Consider the following 20,257-nt stretch of genomic DNA (forward strand, 5'->3'; position numbering starts at 1 on the left):
GTTCGTCTAGGAGCTCCGCATCTGTTCCGGGGAATCCGTGTATGATTTCGCTCATGTGAGATCTGGTAGTAGATTTTGTTTTAGTCCGATCAAAGAGGTGCCTTAAGAGGAGCCAGGCCATTTTGTTACCTAACTGACCATTTAGACTGTCGCATATCTGGCCCCATTGTTGCCTAGATAAGTCGGATGTATGGGCTTCGATCTGCCTCTGTAGTTTGGGTGCCTTTAGCTTAAGTGCCCTGTTGTGTTTTTGTTTTTGCCATCTATTGAAGATGATTTTGTGCGCTTCCCAGAGATGTAGAAGCTAGGAGTCAGCCGACGGCTGATCTTCCGCCGCTTCCACCTCCTTGGTCGTCTTGCGCACGTCATTTTCCAGCTGCTCTACCCAATTATCTCAGTTTTCGATGTTGGTGGGAGCAGTATCTCTAAGTTTTCTAAACTTATCCCAATCCGTGAGCGTAGTGCTTGTTGGAATTGACTTGAGTGCGGACGTATGAAACGAGATTGTTATGATGCCGTATTTCTGGTGTTATGCCATTTGGCTTCAGTTATATTCTTGGTGAAGGTCAGGTCGGGTGTGCTATCCCTGCTGACGCTGTTGCCTAGCCGCGTACAGGAGTGGGGATCATTAAGTAAAGTGAGGCCGAGATCGCGTGAAGTTTCCCATAGCTTCGTGCCTTTCTTGCTGGATTTAACGTATCCATATTCAGATTGGGGTGCGTTGAAGTCTCCGACTACGAGGAGTTGCGCTCTTCCATCTTATCATCATGGTCGGTTCCCCTAGTCCAAGGCCCCGCTGAGGGTAGCTGCCCTGCGTGCACGCCTTACTAGTCCTTGTCGGACTTTCAGGATGTCGCCGGATAGCATCCTCTGCCACTGTTCCGCACTCGGGTTTTCAATTATGGATAGCTTGTCTATTTTCTCGCATGCCCATGTGGTATGGTATAATGTTGGTTTGTCTCCACACCACGGACACTCGCTCTTATACTGGGTGGGGTAGATTTTACTTAGGATGTTTAGGCACGGGAATGTTCCCGTTTGTAACTGTCGCCATGCTACGGCGTCTTCTCTATTGAGTTGTTTGTGTGGGGGCGGGTATTTTCGTCTGATCCCTCTGTAATAGTTCAGAATGTCTGTGTAGCTTTGGGCTACCGGCTCCAGTTCCTCAGCGGGGTCGGGAATGTTGGATGCTCGGTTTATTGCGTACACTCGAGCTATCCTATCCGCCTCCTGATTTCCCGTAATGTCGGTATGTCCCGGCACCCAAACTACCGTTTGTTTGGTTGCCCTTTGAACGCAACGCTTTTTAAGGCGGAAGCCTTTATTGCCTTATCGTTGTGCGCAGTTGTTGTCGACAGAAATGTAACGCTTTTCAATTGGTCGAAACGGTCGTGACGTCAAAGTGCGCGAATTTCAAACGAGGCCAATTGTACTTTGGCTAGTAACCATGCAACCAATTAAAGGGATCGTAAAATGATGCTCCAAGTAAGTGGAATTGAGTTTAGTTAATTGCTTAATTACCCAATTAGCCTAATTAACCCTTCTAGTCAGGCCAGATAAATAAATAAAACCGTGTAGGAAATTGGTCGATTTCGGGAGTCGAACCCCGGTCTCCGGGGTGCGAGACGAGCATGCTAACCACTCCGCCATGCTAGCTCTTTTTTTCTGCCTTCATTCGATGGTTTGGAATGAACAAAGGCGCGCCTAGTGAATCCGGTGTCCTAGTTCTCTCCCATCTTCCTCCCTTCCCGTTACGGCGAGTTTCAGGTGTCCCCCGAGGTATGCGAGACAGATACATTTCCTTTCCTCACAAACCAATTTACAAATGAGCAAGGCGTACAACTGAACGGGCGATAGCGTTCTATGGACTCTGGCAGCGTTGCAAGACGCTGTCACGTTTCACTTTTAGAGGCGAAGCCTAACATCTTAACAACGAATTAGCCACGCAAGCAGCGACATCGCACTTAAGGCTTTCGCCTCACCGCACTTTAGGCCAACAAAGTGCCCCCGTGAATTTTCGAGGAAAGAAAATGGCGCTGTAATTCTCTGTCATCTCGGTGGACACCTGAACCGCACTGTACTCGAAGGAAGTGGAGTGAACAAAGAAAGAGAAAGAGGGTGCGTAATGAAGAAAACGAAAATTGTATTTGAGGAAAGGAAAATACGCAGTAACTGTCTCACGTACCTCGGAGGACACCAGTCGAAAATTGTATTTGAGGAAAGAGAATTGCGCAGTAACTGTCTGACATATTTCGGTGGACACCCGTCAAAAATTCGTGCGCAGTGACGTCACGACCATTTCGACCAGTCTGAAACGCGGACAAATTTGCTAACACGTCTTGTTCAGGACAGTATGAGCCATCAAGTAGTAGTAGTAGTGGAAAACGTTTATTGAGATCTTTTAAGAGATTCGCGGATTCGAAGCCTCCGTCGTCTTTCGTGGCGCCGGCGACTTGAGGCTTCTCTTCAACAAGGTTGGGCCCCTAGTCCAGGGCTCCACTGAGTCGCGCTGCATCAGTAGCGTGCCGCACTAAGGCCCTTTGGGCCGCGAGCTCGCTGCTGGTGAGCCGGCTCTCCCATTGCTCCGGACTCGGGAATTCGTGTTGGTGGAATGCTTTATTTCGTTCGCACTCCCATGTGATGTGGTATAGTGTGGGTGTGTCGCCGCACCAGGGGCAGTTTGCTCTGTATTGTGTTGGTGACATCTTGATATAGATGTACAAGTTGGGGAAGGAGTTTGTTTGTAGCCTACGTCAGCCGACTGCTTCCTCCCTCGTGAGGGCTTTGTGTGGTGGTGGGTACTTGAATCTAGTCCCCCTGTATAGTTGTAATGTCTCTGTGCATCCCCCCTCGCATGCTAGTAGCTGAAGCTCCAGAACATCTGACATGCCTGCTCGGTATGTAAGCCCTCGAGCTAGGCTGTCTGCTCTTTCGTTCCCCGCTACGCCTGCGTGGCCTGGGACCCAGATTATGTGTTGTATGGGTGTCTTCTCAGCAGAGGCTGCTGCCCCACTGATTATCCTGAGGGCCATGCCGCTAATTCTGCCCTTCGTATAGTTTTTACACGTGTCTTTCGAGTCTGTTAAGATGTTTAGGGATCGGCCTTTCCTATAGCCTTCTGCTACCGCCAGCGCGACGGCAATTTCCTCGGCCTCCGTTATGCCCATGACCTCCACTGAGGCGCATGTGGCCATGTCTCCTGTGCTATTAACTACCACCGTAGCGGCTAAGCGCTTCCCTGCATGTACGTACATGGAGGCGTCCGTATAGACTGTGTTCTCTGATCGGCCTAGCCTCCTTTCTATCTGCTCGTTAAAGAATTTCGCCATAAAAGCGGCGGCCAGTTTATGCGAAGGTAGCAGTTGCCCCTTCTCTAACGTTGCTATTGTCGTCCTTGCCCCGCAGTAAGTTCCTTCGCCGCTTAATAGGACGATTAGCTATAGACAGGAGATAATTGAGGGGCTTTATCCACGATCTCTCGCCAGGCCTGTGTGGAAACCCCACATCATATGCCGTCATTTTTTGATCGTATTCTGCTATGCGCTCCGAGCGAAGACGCTGGCAGACGAGACGCTGACCCGTCTAACACAGCCAACACTGCTTTGTGGTTGGGCCTTTGGTTTGTCATCATGAGCGTTCGACCTCAACGCACGTTGCACACAGAAATGGCAGGCGTGGCTTCGAACGATGGTTTCATAAATGCTCAATCCACAAAGATCCGAGTGAAACAGTCGGGTACTCGCTTCGAGTACTTGTATTGAGCTACCCTCTAACCTGATTAAGTGCCTTAGATGAAATTAGAAATCGCATGGCGTCCCCCGCAACGGCGTTCGACGAACGGTTAGGTCACAGTTTTAATACAAAAAATTAAGGGGGGCACTTAGTTGACCTAAAGTTCGGTGAGGCTGTGTTGCTGCTCGTGTCACTTGTGTGTTAAGATGTTGAGCTTCGCCTCTATAAGAGTGAAACGCGACTGCGACTGCGAGCGGCACAGATGCCTCGAGTAAGCAGCCACCAAAGCTGTGCCGAGCAGAACGGAGGAGCCAAGTATTTAGGTCTGCGTTCAGGTACACGATGCTAGTGCGTTCTATCCAGGGAACGCCGACCTGCAGCCAGTGCGATCACAAAGAACACTAGCCCGTACTGAGGCGTTTAGATCTGAAGTAGCACAGCCATCCACGAATCACAGATGCCAAATCCTTAGAGTCGAGACTCTCCAGCCAGTGTTATCCACGGATTCTCCTGATGTCACGGTTTTTCACAAAGGGGCTTGGTAATCCAGTGAGATTTCATACCAATGGTTTACATATGATGTCATGTCGGAAGGTCACGATAGGATGCTTCCTGGAGAATAAGCAGTGACGTCACGCTTACCAACAGAGGGTTAGAGGGAAGAGCACCAGGGATAAGCACCTTCACACTCTCTACCTCTTTCCTCATTTCCTGCTTCTGCTGCCTGTCTCTTCCTGGCTGGAGCCCTGACCTCTAATCTCGTCGGCTCTAGATATTTCACTTCATCTCTGTCAAAGCATGCCAACTGCCACCATCGGGTTCCAAAGGGACCAAGATCAAATGCAGATGGCGGTTGGATACCCTCCCCACCCCGCCCCAATTCCCCATAAGAAAAAAAATGGCTTTCAGCTGCTTTAGCTTCGCTTCGAGGTTTTTTTTGCGCGTTTTATCCTTTCTCTTCGTAGAGTTTTTCTTTGAACAGTCTTCTGGGACCAAAATTCACGAACATAGCTGTCTGAAGTCTTTTTCCTCGTATATTTTCAGGCACCACCCCAGCAAGCAAATGGATGCCTCAACAAGAAATGTAATCGTGTTTTTCGTGCATTTCTGTAATCTTATTGATCGACTCTTTCATTTAATTTCTGTTTGTGGTGCGGAAGAGGCACATTTTTTATTCATTGAAACGTTCGAGCTTTTGATTTCTTGCTAAATTAATTTATATTTAGCACTTATTCATATGTTTTTTAAGAATGTCTTATAAAATGTACCAGAATTCTTCTCAATAACCACTGGCTACTCCAGGTGCACTAAAACAAAAAGTACCATGGAGCCGCGGTGCAAATTAGAAATTGTTTATAATATTCCACACTACAAAATGGGGTGAAATCACATATGCCAGTATCAAAACAGAACTTCGTAATAAATCCCCCCACTCTTGATCAGGACGTGCACGCGCCACACTTATATGCTTTTGACAGTGTACGTGTTCGTGAAATATACACCTCAACTTAAATGTATGCAGTTACTCCCACACGCTGCTATTTCGCAACAGTTTAACACTAGGAAGAACTGCTTTTTTTAATCAAATACTATGTGCTTAGGATTCTGTACTATATTGCAGGATATCCAAGGAAAGATTTTTTCAACTTCGGGGTTAGCTCGACATCCTAATACCACAAAATTACCGGACATGTCCAATGCGCAAACCAAAAATGACATTGCCTGGGGTCCCACAAAAGAAAGTGAAACGGGGGATTAAGGGACGCTTGATATTTCTGGACACAAGACAACACAAGCGCTAGTTGTCAACTGATTTTGTTCTTAGAAAATCCACGTATTTATAGGGAACGATCGGGTGCCAAAAAGTGTCAGTGGTCAACGTGCTAGAGCGATGGCGCCTCCGGATACAAGAACTTCAGTGCCTTGGACGGAAGATAAATATCTGGTTTACTTACGCGCGAATGCCCTTCCACGTGCTTAAGAAATGCTTCCAGTATCTCTCGCTCCAAATTTACAAATATTACACGTCTGCTCAAACAATGGGTATGGACTTTGTTATTTCGTTCACAACATTTGCAATGTGCCACTAAGTGTCCAGGGCCTGATATAGCCGCGGCAAGAGTCAGGCTTCATGAGGAGAATATAGATACATTGGCTAATATGGCCGACCTAACATTTCCTGCGTGATGACGTAACTCTATAGACCATATCGTACAGGACATGAGGTCGTCGTTGCAAAATACGGCTTTCGATCTTTGATGTAGTTGTATCCTTCATAAAAACTTCAAGCCTATCATAGCGAAGGCTACGTTGGGCCAATCCTGCGTTATGGCTTCCATCGCATTGACGAGCAAACTGTTCGCAGCTTTTATGCACAAAGGGTTCATGCCTCCCTTCTGTCTCAATAGAGCGGCAAAAAAGAAACCCCTAGACGCAAAAAAAAAACACTTTAGAGACATTATAACAACGAAACTTCTCCTACTCTCTCTACAGCGCGGTAATTGCGTAACATCCCGCAATTCCTGAACGCGGAAGGCCATTGTCAGCAGTATTCTCGCAGGCTTTCAAAATTTAACAACAGCACGCTGGTATCAATGTCCCTGAAAGTGGGATTTTTTTCATTTCATTTATTTTTCCCTTAAAGGCCCGAGGGCATTACATAAGGGGGGAGCAAACTCAAGATTTGTACGAACAAGACAAGAACACTACAAAGAAAGAAAAAAAAATAACATTGAAAAGGAATAGAGATGTACAACAGGTAAGGGGCGTCGAAAAGGTTATACAATATGTAACAAGTAAAAAAAAAATTTAACACATGAGTAAACAAAGGCTAAGGAATGAAAAAAATCAAGGACACTTGTCTGTCTCAAGCACAACATATAATTGAAAAGATTGCACTCACGAAAAATGGTCGTTTAGTATTTCACGGTATGATTTGCGATTAGTGCATGATACAATGGTGTTTGGCAGGGCATTCCATAGAGCTATTGCGTGCGGGAAAAAAGAAGAACTGACTGCTAACGTGCGACAGTTGATGCGAGCGATGCTATGATTGTGGTTCAAGCGGCTAGACGTCCTATGGGGGGGTTCTAGTTTTGCGTGGCGTGAGCGCGGATGATAATAGAAATGATGCAGAAGACAGAGGCGAGATATGATGCGGCGTGACACGAGCGATGGAATGGAGACGGACTGTTTCAGTGCAGTGATGCTGGTTTTTCTTGAATAGGAAGATGTTATAAAGCGGATGGCGCGGTTCTGTACGGCTTCGAGGTCGGCGGCGAGATAAGCTTGCGATGGATGCCAAATGGATGACGCATATTCTAATTTCGGGCGAATGAATGTCATGTATGCTAGTTTCTTTATTTCAGGGGATGCGTCCTTCAAGTTACGTCGTAAGTAGCCGAGTGTGCGTGAGGCTTCTGCGCAAATGTTTTGAATGTGGGTTACCCATGATAGTGATGGTGTTAGGTGGAGGCCAAGATATTTGTATGATAATGTGGGGTCGACAAGAAGTGAACCAATGCTGTACTGATGCGGATTCATAGTGCGTTTTCTCGTGAAAGACATAGATTTGCACTTGCTAATGTTTAACGACAGGAGGGACGTATTACACCATGACGCGAGTGTGTTAAGATCGGTTTGAAGTAAAGATGAATCATTGGCCGCCTCAATAACTCTGTATATGACGCAATCATCTGCAAAAAGCCGTAAATTAGAGTTTATGTTACAAGGGAGATCATTAATGTAAATGAGGAATAGAAGCGGTGACAGTCCAGCGCCTTGAGGGACCCCTGATGTTACGCTGGTGAAGGGTGAGTGGCTATCGTTTGCGGAAGTGAACTGCTTGCGTCCTGAAAGAAAATTTTCGATCCAGTGGATTAGGTTGGCGGGAATTCCTAGCAATGAAAGCTTTTGAAGTAAGTGGTTATGGGGGACGCGATCGAATGCTTTAGAGTAATCGAGGAATATGGCATCTACTTGAAGGTTATTGTCCATAGATTCGAGTAAGTCATGTATGAACTCGGCAAGCTGTGTTTCGCATGAAAGGTGTTTCCTAAAACCGTGCTGGTGAGGATAAAAGAAGTCGTTAGATTCTAGATGTGCCATTAGGTTCGTGGATATAATGTGCTCGAGAAGTTTGGATGGGATACTGGTTAATGATATAGGACGGTAGTTAGAGGCTGATTTGCGGTCACCTGCTTTAAAGACTGGAATGATTTGGGCAACTTTCCAATCATCCGGGACTTCCTCCGATTGCAAAGACTGGGTGAAGATTAATTCTAATATCTGGGACGAGGTTGATGATGTGTTTTTTAATAACTTACTGTTGATGTGGTCACACCCAGCCGAGGAAGACAGTTTAAGAGAATCAATGAGGTTGCTGATACCGTCGGGATTAATCAGTATCTTACGCATCGTAACCGGTGAAGTTTCTGGTGGAAGTGAGGTGGTAGAGTTGTGTGTGGGAGTGAAAACCGATGTGAAATATTGGTTCAGTACGGTAGCGCACTGATCTAGGTCCACTGGGTCACCATCAGTTCCCATGAGTTCTATTTGGTTCGGCCGAGACCTAGGGGAGAGAATACGCCAAAATTTGTTGGGGTTGGACTGTAGGATTTTGAGAAGGTCAACTGAAAAGAATTTGTGTTTTGCCGCACACAGGCTTTCGATATAGGTTTTTGCGCACTGATAGTATTGGTTCCACCTTGCAGCGCAGTTAGACGACTTTGCTGACCGGTAGAGGCGTTTCTTTCTGTTCAGGAGGCGTTTCAAAGTCACAGTAAACCACTCATTGCTATGATCGGATGTAATATTTATTTTTGGTATGTATTTGTTTCTTAGGTTTATCATTGTTGTTTTGTATAGTTCCCAGTTATGGTTGATCGTTCGTGACGCATATGACTCACGAAAGCACTCGTGAAACCGTGCAAGTTCAACGTTGATTGCATCAAAGTTGCCTCTTTTGTAGTCGAAGATTATCTTCTCAGTTGCGGACCTAACTTTTAGCAGTAGTGATATGGAAATGTGAAGAAGAGCGTGGTCGCTGATTCCGGGGTGAATCGTTACGCTTTTAATGTCATCAGGACTGCTCGTGAGCAATAGATCAAGAGTGTTATTCCCTCTCGTCGGAAGTGATATGGATTGATGCAGATTGAAATCAAGAGTTAGATCAAGGAATAGTTTGGGCTCACTGGATTGTGAATTACCAGGTGTGCTAAGTAGTGGCCAGTTAATATTGGGGAAGTTGAAATCGCCAAATAGAAAAATAGGTGAGTGGGGGAAGTTGTCCCTAATATATGTTAGACTATGACGGAGTAAGTTGCTGAAGGATGGACCATAATCGGGTGGTCTATAACAAATACCAAATACAGCTTTCCCATTTGAGGTGTGAACGCAAATCCATGATAGTTCGAGTACGTCGTCGTGGCACACTAAGGATGATGACAATGTGTTTCTTACAGCTATTAGAACGCCACCCCCTCTACGGCCGCCGCGATCTCGGCGATAGATGGTGAATTTCAGATTAGTGGGAAGCAATTCATTATCGAGGACTTCTGCAGTCAACCAAGTTTCAGTTAGAATGATAATGTGGGCATCAATGTCATCAATGAAGCTAAGAAGTTGGTCACGCTTTGGAATAAGGCTTCTTATGTTGGTGAAGGCGATTTGGATGTCGAGGTATGATGAAGGACGCTTGTTGGGAGCATGATTTGCTGCGCGTCATTCGCTACCATCGGTGTTGGGAACACGAGCGGTACATTCAATCACCGTGTCAGTGGCAGAGTTGTAAACATAGCATTTTTTCCCAACGTACATTTTATCAAGTCGCAGTTTGAATGCACATTTTTGAGGCCGGATAAATTTCAGAAGTTTAGAACGAGCAAGACGGGTTTCCGAAGCGAAATCTTCTCTGATTGCGTATACCGTGTCTTTCAGTTTGGGACCACACGCCAGAATGCTTTCCTTTGTCTTAAACTGAGTTAGCTTAATGATGATTGGCCGTTGTTTATCGGTGCAGAATGCTCCTAGTCGATGCGCACGTTCTATAGAATCTGCTTCTAGTTCTACACCGAGCTCAGTAGAGCACAGGTCTCGAACTTTTTTCTCAGATTCTTCCCAAGGTTCCTTTTCGACGTCTTTAAGGCCAAAGAAAAGTAAGTTGTTTCTTCTCATACGATTGTTTGCATCAATATTGGCAGCATGAAGGGCTGCAAGCTCCCGTTTTATTTCGTTAGTTTCTTCGATTTTCACCACGTCTGATTCTTTTTTGTGAGCGAATTCCAACAGAGAAATGCGGTTGTTTAGCTCGGATAAAAGCTTTCCATGGTTATCTTGAGTAGCCTTAAGTTCTTTTAGTTCAGTAGACATGGCAATATGCGCGTTCTCGAGGCGTTTGAGGGTGTCTAAAAGAGACGAGTTGTCGAGTGCAGTTGGAGGGCCTGGGTTCAGCTCAACATCACCTGATAGATATAACATTAGCTGGGATAACAGGTGGGATGCTATACAGTCGCAACACATTCGCAAAGCGCTACGCCACTTCATCACATAGGGGCAAGACACCGCTACAAGGCAGCGGTTGCTAGTCTTACATTCACTGCAGTTGTTCATATAACCAACCTGAAATGTCAGTAGCGGGTTGAGCATGGTGCCACGTGCGGTGTCGTGCCCCAGGTGGTGCGCGGCAGATGGCGGTATATATACTGTGCAGGCGGGTCCGGTGATCCATGACGTCGATGAGGGGCTGGGTTGCCAGGGGAGTAGCGGTATCCGGGCTAAATTTGGAATGTCGTCCACTACGGCGCAGAGCACACGGTCACCGACCGCGCAATTCACGCCACGAGCGCATGACGGAGCTTGAGGAAAGGGGCGAAAAGCAGCAGGCAGCCAGAGCAGCAGGACCTGAAATGTCAGTAGCGGGTTGAGCATGGTGCCACGTGCGGTGTCGTGCCCCAGGTGGTGCGCGGCAGATGGCGGTATATATACTGTGCAGGCGGGTCCGGTGATCCATGACGTCGATGAGGGGCTGGGTTGCCAGGGGAGTAGCGGTATCCGGGCTAAATTTGGAATGTCGTCCACTACGGCGCAGAGCACACGGTCACCGACCGCGCAATTCACGCCACGAGCGGATGACGGAGCTTGAGGAAAGGGGCGAAAAGCAGCAGGCAGCCAGAGCAGCAGGACCTGAAATGTCAGGTCCTGCTGCGTTAAGACAGCGATAGCTTGTCCCCGGTGTTTTCTCACGATGCTAATTTGCCTTTTTGACAACGCAGTCGCGTTTTACTCGAGATGCACTTGTTGAAAACTGCCATTTCCACATCCGATGGGCAAAACAGTAGACTTACTCTTCTGGACCGGTCGTGCTTGGGACCAGGGCTACCCGCCGCTCTTTTTTCCCGGATTAAAGTCGCTTCTTTGTGGGATTGCACCCTTTATGCTCCCGATTATAGCCTGAGCAGGAAACGGCCCATTGTTCCCATTACTTGCGCAGTGGCCCATTGAACACTAGCGACCCTGCAGCCCCTCTCCAACTTCTCCATTCGCATTTTCCATTCCATTCCAACTTCTCCACAGGCATGTTTTTACAACTCCTCTTTTAACCAACTTCGTATGTGCCGAGGCAAACGGTAAGAGAGCCTCGGCACATACGAAGTTGGTTAAAAGAGTAGTAGTAAAAACATGCATGTCTAATGCAGTAAATAAGTCACGCACATGCCTCATGACAACAAGTTTCAGTAATCTGATTGATCGCCTTCGGGAAGCGCGTTACCCGAGGTACCTCGTAGTAGCAGTAGCAGAAAGCCTGCACAGACAAAGAAAAAGCACAAGGTCGACAGATAAAAAGGAAGGTCCCAACAAAATTGAAGTAATGCCGTATATTCATAGGCTATCCCACGGCGTCAAAAAGATTGGATAGAAAATTGGAGTTAGAGTTTGCATGTCAGCCCAAGAAAAGTTGTGGAAGCTGTCACTTGGAGACAATTACAAACAGGCTCTTTCCCAAACCTACATATACTAAACAAAATGCACCCTACGATATAGGCGAACAAATGTCCCTGGTGCGACGAAAAACCTACACTATACCACATCACATGGGCCTGCCAAAACATAGACGTGGTCCCCAAAATACAAAACCCGAGTGCGGAGCAGTGGGAGACTCTGCTGTCCAGGGACCGCTGCGAAGACCAACAAGGTCTGGTACAGCGAGCTCAACGGGCGGCAGCGGCCAGCGGAGCCCTGGACTGAGGGCAACCGACCACTGATTAGAGGCGGACGACTTCGACAGAGAAGGCTCCTGGGGGTAGAACCAAGACGTCTCTGAAGATGCCCCCCAAACCGCAGGAAAAACCATTAGTGTAAATAAAGTTTTCCCTTCCTTCCTTCCCGCCTGTGTAAGGACACATGTCCCGATGAGCAGGAGAGGAACGTCTGCTCTGTACGGCGCCTGAACCGCTTTGTAAATTGCACCGATAACGTTGTTTACAGGTTGCCACTTTCATGTGACATGCTCTATATTGGACAGACAGGCCGGTGCCTGAATAAGCGACTCAGCGAGCACTACAGAAACGTTAGAGGTGATAGGCCAGGTAATTCGGCTCGTCACTGCCGTGGTCACAACTGCGCGCCTAAGTTCGATGAGTGTTCAGTAGTTGGAAAAAATAGTGATCAAAAAACGAGGGAGATAATTGAAGCAGCGGCGATGGAAAAAGAGGAATTGGAAAATTGCGTTAGGGATCCTTCGTTGTGATTATCAAAAAAATACTTAGCTTTCTTGGATGCAAGGCAGCGGGCGATAGTGTGAAACGTGCTCACTGCTTGGTGGCTTCCATTGTGTTTTTTCTCATTCCTTGCACGTCATGAACTTGACTAGATAATCATTGTTAGTCATCTGTACCTGTCAATACGTGACCTTTATAAGGTTGTCCGCGCATAATAAAGATCGTTCAGTGTATGTTTAGCGCTTGTGTTATGTCCCTTTAATATTGTGCGCTATGGATCCTTATCTTGCAAAGCATCGTGCTAACTAAGGATGCAGCTCGGCGACAATGCTCTACCTCGCAGAGTGCTTCCACGTCATCGGTCACCAGTGAACCTCAACACCTGACGGCTCAAGAATGCCGCAATGCTAGCAGGCGAAGGCAACGCGCCGAGGAATCGCCGGAAAAACTCGCGCACCATTGCTAACGCAATTAACCCGGTTGAACAGGACCCAAACCTCTGCCGATTTTTTTTCGATACTGATACTCTCATACTTTCATTTTTGCCAGGGATACCGTACACAGATAGAGAAAATGAATTGAACTATAGTATCGAAGATGGGATATTTCAAATGCCTGTCTGCAGCATGCAGAACGAAGGGTAAACAGAAAAAGGAGGCAGAGATTTAGAAACTATAGAAAGTGCGCAGCGCTCCAAGCAACTCAGAAAGCTTGCGTGCTAATTTGTCATATCGGAGCACGTGGCCGTAATTCAGAGAGGCGGATGCGGTATTGCCTTATGTCCCTCGACATCTGACGCTCTTCAGTAGCCCTGTCCTGTTTCGTCCTTTGGAGCAGCACACACACTCTGCCCAATGTCCGAGGAGCCGGACGAAAATTTCCGTCCGCTCAGTGCTCGAAAGATCTCAATAATGCATCCTATTTGGTCGCAGCCCGACAGTTTGTCATGGAAAGGTTTCCCTTGGAAAACGTTTTATTGTTCAATACCTTCGCCGTCCGTCGAGCCGTAAACCTGAGCTGTTCGTTAAATGCACAGGCTGCATTTGTTTCTTCACTGCGACTTGATAACGTGACCCGTAATTCCTCTCCGGAGCCCCGCATAAGTGCAGCAGTGTGCAAACACGGCTTGGCCAGCTAAATTTGTCTCCAGGGGGGAGCGGGTCGTCGGTATGGGAGGAAAGTTCAATTTTACAGTGCATCATGACCTTTGGCTCAACTTTCCTTAGTTGAGATCTGTCACCACCACCGCATGTTTGTTTCTTCACTAATTGTTACGTATTTTTTTACTGAAATATTTTTATTGATTCAAGCGCTTCCGATAAAACACAACACTTAGACCCAGAACTGATGAACATCAGTGATCAAGTCCCAAAAAACCATCTGTACTTAAAAAAAAAGCTCAAAAAGGCAGGAGAAGGTAGAGTTGAATTCTAAACGAATCAGGATGTCAAAACCGAGCCCGAGAAGAGAACAGTCCCGCGCACAGCTTTTGTTCATTTTCGCTCTATGGGGATGTTTCTATTAATCAGCCATACCAATTTCGTTTCAGCGCCGCATACAATCACCTTCACTTCAATGTGGCGCTGGTATCGAGGTTATAAACCGCAGTGATCACAGCAAAATGTGTCACTGAATGAACCAGCGGTAGATCTCGCACGAAAAGAGGGCCACTAGCGTTTGCATGGCTTTCTATATCTCTATTCAACACGATGTGCAACGCTAAGGCATAGAAGTTGTGCGCCGCAGATGCTTCCACAGAAATGGAGACAACACAGCATCGTATGTCCTATCGAAACGTACCTTCGTTTATTGGCGACGAAATCACAATTGGCTCAAGACACTGCTAACACAACAAAAGAAAAAGATTTCCAGAGCTGTCACGAGCTTTTTACTATGAAAAATAATAGCGCAGCAAGAAATAACGCGCCATCATTGACTGCTGAATGCTGCCGAATTAAGCAGGCTTGCAAGCTAATCAATAATTTTGCCATATAAGCTTCAACATAAATTGGTGTCTTCTCGTAGTACTCCTTCTTTTCAAGGTTGAACACCGATCCGGAGCCGCGCAGCTCCATGAGTTCGAGCAAATCCCTGCGCGTGGTGGCCGACAGGCCGGGCTGAAGGAATGCCTATCGCATCCGCTGCACCAAGGTCTGCATCAGGTGGGGAGCGTTATGCTCGATCACCTTGCCGGTGCTCCTCAGAACCGACCGCGAACACGCAATCTGTGAGAAAAAAAAACAGCTGTGGTTAGTGGTAAGCGCGGGAGGGCAACATTGAGGACGATATCGCATGACGCTTAGCGCCCTCACTGCTAAGACCAGCTTAGCAGGGCGGAATCACTTAGGGTAACAACAAAAGCCAGCAAATATAGCACAGTGACTAACAGAGGCTTGTGGTTTTTTGCAGAAAGCGGACAGCAAAGTTTTGAATTTATACCCACAGGGGAACCTCGTCGCAGAGTTCCTTATAGATGAACAATAGTAATGACCCTTAAATGTACTGTCTATCTTGTCGTTGATACTTTACTATATTATACAATTTCTCGAGTACGTTAATTTATTTATTTTATTTATTTACAGAATACTGCAGACCCTGAAATGGGTCCAAGCAGGAGGGGCAAAAGCACAAAAAATAAAGAGGCGCGGCAGATTACAAGCACAAAACTAACATAAGAGTAATAGAACATAGTAAAGAACAAGGAAAAAACAACTCAGCAATGATCAATAAGTAATTTTGTTAACGGCATCGATGCTGTTTGCAAAATCAGACGGGAGTTCATTCATTCGATTTATTGTGAGGAAAAAATTAGTATTTAAAAGCATTGATTCTAGCGCTGTAAAGTGTTAGTGATTCCGTGTGACGATGTCGTATTAGTCACGTTGTGATCGGTTTAAAAAATAGATCTGGTCTCATGGAGAGTTTGTTATGTTTGAGTAGAAAAAGAAATTTGAATCGTTGAATTTTTCTTCGTGTTTGCAAAGCCGGTATGTTGTTTTGTGCTGTAAGAGTGGTTGGAGAGTCATTAGGACGATATTTATTAAAGATGAATCCAACACTATTTCGCTGGATCATTTCCAGTGCCTCAATGTTATGTATTGTGTAAGGGTCCCAGACGGTGCATGCGTACTCACGTTTCGGTCTGATGATGGATGTGTAGGCTAGAAGCTTTGCACTAGGATGACGCACATATGTTGGTTATATATATGTTCCAGCTAAGTTTATTGCTCACAGTAACACCTAGGTATTTGCACTCGTTAACTTCTTCAAGCGAATTATTTGGAAGGGCATACGGGAATGATAGGCTACATTGTTTATTGGTCACTTTCATAAAGACTTTTTTCATTGTTAAGCTCCATCTCCCATCGACTGCACCATGAGTGAATGTTGTGAAGGTTAGAATTAAGAATGACTTGGTCTTCGTAGGATCTGACTTCATGAAATAAAACACAATCATCGGCAAAAAGCCTAATTGCACTGGTTCACTATTTATATCCACAATGTCATTGATGTAGACCAAAAACAGTAATGGTCCAAGCACACTTCCTTGCGGCACGCCAGAAGTGACCGGAAGGTAATTGGAACAATAGGCATCAATACTGACGAAGTGGGGCTTACTGACGAATAAGAGCTTACTGAGAGCACGATTTTCCCATCAGAAGATGCGAGCGAGCCGCGTTGCGTTCACCAAAGCACCATTCATTATGGCGCTGAGGGCACCATCTTGAATCAAATAGATACATTCGTCTTGATTAGCTTTCGCAGTAATGATTAAGGTTACCTACTTGTGCAGAGCATCCGAGGTTTACATTAAAGATCCAAAGGCGAGAGGTGCATTTCTGGCGCTGGCTTCTTCAAGATTAGGCACTTGAATGTGCTACCAACCCTAACGTATTAATGTATTATCTGGTGGTCTATTTAGGGCATTACTTCTTCAACAAAGCCACACGTGTGGCAGATGGGACGCAGGCGCGTTCCATGGATTTCCCTGTGTTGCTTCTGCTCTGTATGCCATTCGTGCGCTTTCTTTTGAAGAACTCTCTGAGGAGTGCGGACCGGACCGCGTTCTGAGCGCTCGCAGTGCCGCCTAAAATCACTGCTGACCGTCATGTTAATTTCTGTGCACCTATTTGCGTGATTGGACCAAATAACTTTATGCGATCCCTCCAAATTCTTTGAGAGCAGAGCACTGGGTTCCTCACAATTCTAGCCGCCGCGGTGGCTCAGTGGTTATGGTGCTCGGCTGCTGACCCGAAAGTTCGGGTTCGAGCCCAGCCGCGGCGGTTGAGTTTCTTTGGAGGAGAAGTTCTAGAGGCCCGTCCACTGTGCGATGTCAGTGCACGTTAAAGAACCCCAGGTGGTCGAAATTTCCGGAGCCCTCCAGTACGGCGTCTCTCATAGCCTTAGTCGCTTTGGGACGTTAAACCCCATAAAACCAACCAACCAACCGATCACAATTCTAGTTTGTCACATTTTTAGACACCTTTAGGACTCGTTTGATTCCTACGCGGCGCATTGATAATTTATGATTGAGGACACAGGTAGTTAATAATGGCTCTGAGGAACCGTATAAATACATACTTATAGAGCTTTACCTCTTGTGCGTTGTTCAGCGAAGGGGACTGCAGAATGTCGTGGCAGCAGTCGCACAGCAGCTGGGCCCGGAAACAGCCTGCTGCTCGCCATGTCTCCTTCTCCGCTGCGACGCCGCAGTCCCAGCAGGAGCTTAGCCAAGAAGGACACGAAAGCCGTTCAGCTGCGCGGCACCCGCTCGGGCCCGTTCGGCGGCTGAAGCAGCTGGTCCCGCTTGTCGAACCACTCGGCGCAGGTGCCCAGAAGCATGTCCAGAAACTTCTCGCCGCTTTCTTTCTGCGGGTGCCAGAATGATGCGTAAAAAAGCAATCAGCTTCATTGCTTGAGTACGATTAGAACACATTTGTATTACACTGCCAACGCGGTCCGGCTGAAATTGCCCATAACTAACAATGATAGAGGCACGGACACCCGAAAGCCAGTTTCAAGCAGCTCATATTGAAATGAACTCATGCCATGAATTCAATAGAAGAAATCTGACTCAGCAGTCCTAGGTTTATTACGGCCAGCAACCAGCAAACATCTTTACTGGCGATCGATAAAGCGTGCTTTTGTTTGGTGCAGTTGATTATAGATTAAGCCCACTCTGAATAATAAGCAAGACAAATAACCAGAGCAAAGCATTAGTCAAAATATGAATTCTGCTACGGACGGCAAAGACACCAAGTACAAACGTAATGGGTAGAGACCATCACATAGGTACCGCGTAATCTGGCGTACTCTCACCGGCATTATACCTTGTTATGTGCTGCTGTAAGGATAGCGCAAGAAAGTCGACCAGAATACGGACTGCATTGGTCACACGGCACGAACAATCAACAGGAGGGAAGAGCCGGCTTACCGCGATTAGGTAGGTGCACCTTTGAAAAGCTGGCTTGTTATTCTGAGGGCCCTGTGTGGCTCTTTGGCATAGAACCTCCAGCAGCTTCGTCGGCTGCTGGGTGGTAAGGGCGTTCAGACCTGCGTGCAAATAAACGTGTAAGGAACAAAGCAAATAAACCTGCAACACTCGTTGGTCCACTCGTTGTCGCTGACATAAGCTGCTCTCGCACCGAAATCACAAGCGCTGTAGCAGCCACGTTTTAGGCCCGGTCGCTAAGACATGGCATGCATTAAGCACAACAAAGGCATCTCCCTCTGGTTTTCTAATACGGAAGTTATAGCAGTCCATGCAAACAAATATCGTGGTCTCTGATCCCCACCTACCTTTGCCGAGCTCCCTAATATTGCACCGTTCCCTGGAAACCGGCCTCCAACTCTATGAGATAAGTTGTTTTCAGATCGGATTATAGTGCGTTGGACTTAAGTAAACTAGGCGGTAGCGTTTGCTACTCGCTGCACTCTCCTAAAACCAACTTTCTAACGCTATGCGACCAGATATAAATATTCAAAACGGTGCCCTTCACGTGGGCTCACGGGAGGTGAACTTCACTCCAGGCTGGGTGAACGCGGCCGAACGCTCTCTCACCTTGCAGCGCCCTCTTGATGAGGCCCTGGGCGTGCGAGGGGGCACTCGCGGACTCTGGCTCGTCGCGAAAAGCGCACTTGAGCTGCCGAAGTGGAGGGCAGCTGCGCAAGTCTTGCGTAGGCCACTCCATCGAACAGAATACCTTGAAGAAGACAGCAGAGCACTACATTAAGAAACGACTGTCAGATCCGGTGTGTGCAGGATGTCAAGCCATTTTGTCATGACATGCTTTCCAGGTCTTTAAACTCCAATGCTGTCAATAAACCAGCCCCGCTGCTTTTAACTGCAGGTTGAAGCCCTTTGCATAGAAGAGTCACTGCTCAGACGTTTACTCCTCCTCTCCACACGCTCCTCATAACGTGTTCTCCTCGTGGCAGCTGAGTGAATATGTTGAATATCAAAATTCCTGTCCTGGCCTCAAAGAAGAAAGCTGTTCCCCTAGAATTGTCATACATATTAAGGCGAAAGCCTTTAATGCTTCATCGTTGTAAACAGGAGTTGTCGAAAGAAATGTCACGCTTATCAATTGGTCGAAACGGTCGTGCCGTCACAGTGCGTGCATTTCAAAGAGGCCAATTGTACTTTGGCTGGAACCATGCAACCAATTAAAGGGATCGTAAAGTGATTCTGCAACTGGGTATGAGTTTAGTTAATTGCTTAACTACCCAATTAATCTCATTAAACTTTCTAGTCATACCGGATAAATAAATAAAACCGAGTAGGAAATTGGTCGAGTGCGGGAATCGAGCACCGGTCTCCGGAGTGCGAGACGAGAATGCTAACCACTCCGCAATGCCCGCTCGATGGTCCACAATGAACAAAGGCGCCTCCAGTGAATACGGTGTCTCTGTTCACTGCCATCTTCCTCCCTTCCCGTTACGGCCAGGTTCAGGTGTTCCCCGAGGTATGCGAGACAGATACATTTCCTTTTCTCAAAAACCAATCTACCGACGAGCAAGGCGCAGAACCGAACGGGCGATGGCGCTCCCTGGCAGCGTTGCTAGACGCTGTCGCGTTTCACTGTTAGAGGCGAAGCTTAACATATTAACAACACATCACTGACACAAGCAGCAATAACGCGCTTAAGGTTTTCGCCTCACCGCACTTTAGGTCAACAAAGTTCCACTTTGAACTTTTTTACTTTCCACGCTGACGTAGGCACACGACGTGGCACTGGGGATTATGCAGCGATCCACATTGCTGCGAGGGTGTTTATGGTAGTTTTTTTCTGTCATCCACCTGAGCATACCCGTGCAAAAAAAAACGCTCCGATAATCCTCACAAAAGCTGACTTAAAGATACTTCACCAAGACCAGTCTTCCATGGATTTCTTCAACAGTCACACAAACTTGTAATGATAAGCACAGGTAATCAGCCCAATATTTCAAATGAATTTCTTTACTCTGGCCCTTTGTACGACCGACCTTCGGCATATATTGGGTCAATTACCTATACTGCTGGGGAGTTTACAGTTTCTTTGATACTGCCCCCCCCCCCCCCCGCTGCTATTTTATATTAATTTCATCCTAAGCTATATAGACGCCATAGCTTATAGGGGCCCAAAACACGAAGGGCCCCCTCTCCTAACACCTCTTCCCCCCTTTCTGTTTGTATGCGGACTTCGCCCAGCTCCGCTGGTCAGACGCTTTATCCCTGAAATTTTATTCTACCCAAACTTTCGTTCCGGTGAAAATGGCATTTTCGAAGCACTGGACGAAATCCGAGCCGGCCAAGCCTCACTTCTCAC

At 46.8% G+C, this 20,257-nt stretch overlaps 1 protein-coding gene across 1 annotated transcript in view; it reads right to left on the reverse strand.

Moving 5' to 3' along the window:
* LOC149370383 (MIF4G domain-containing protein-like) overlaps nucleotides 1–17,201 on the reverse strand; it is a 92,589-nt gene extending 75,388 nt beyond the window's left edge. Inside the window, exon 1 of the mRNA XM_089561393.1 lies at nucleotides 17,045–17,201. The gene's annotated coding sequence lies outside the window, so the exon portion shown is untranslated. The remainder of the gene's footprint in view (nucleotides 1–17,044) is intronic.
* Between the last annotated feature and the right edge of the window lie 3,056 nt (nucleotides 17,202–20,257).

This window comes from Amblyomma mixtum, chromosome 1, assembly GCF_055824585.1.
Source record: "Amblyomma mixtum isolate Tamu chromosome 1, ASM5582458v1, whole genome shotgun sequence".
Lineage (NCBI taxonomy): Eukaryota > Metazoa > Arthropoda > Arachnida > Ixodida > Ixodidae > Amblyomma > Amblyomma mixtum.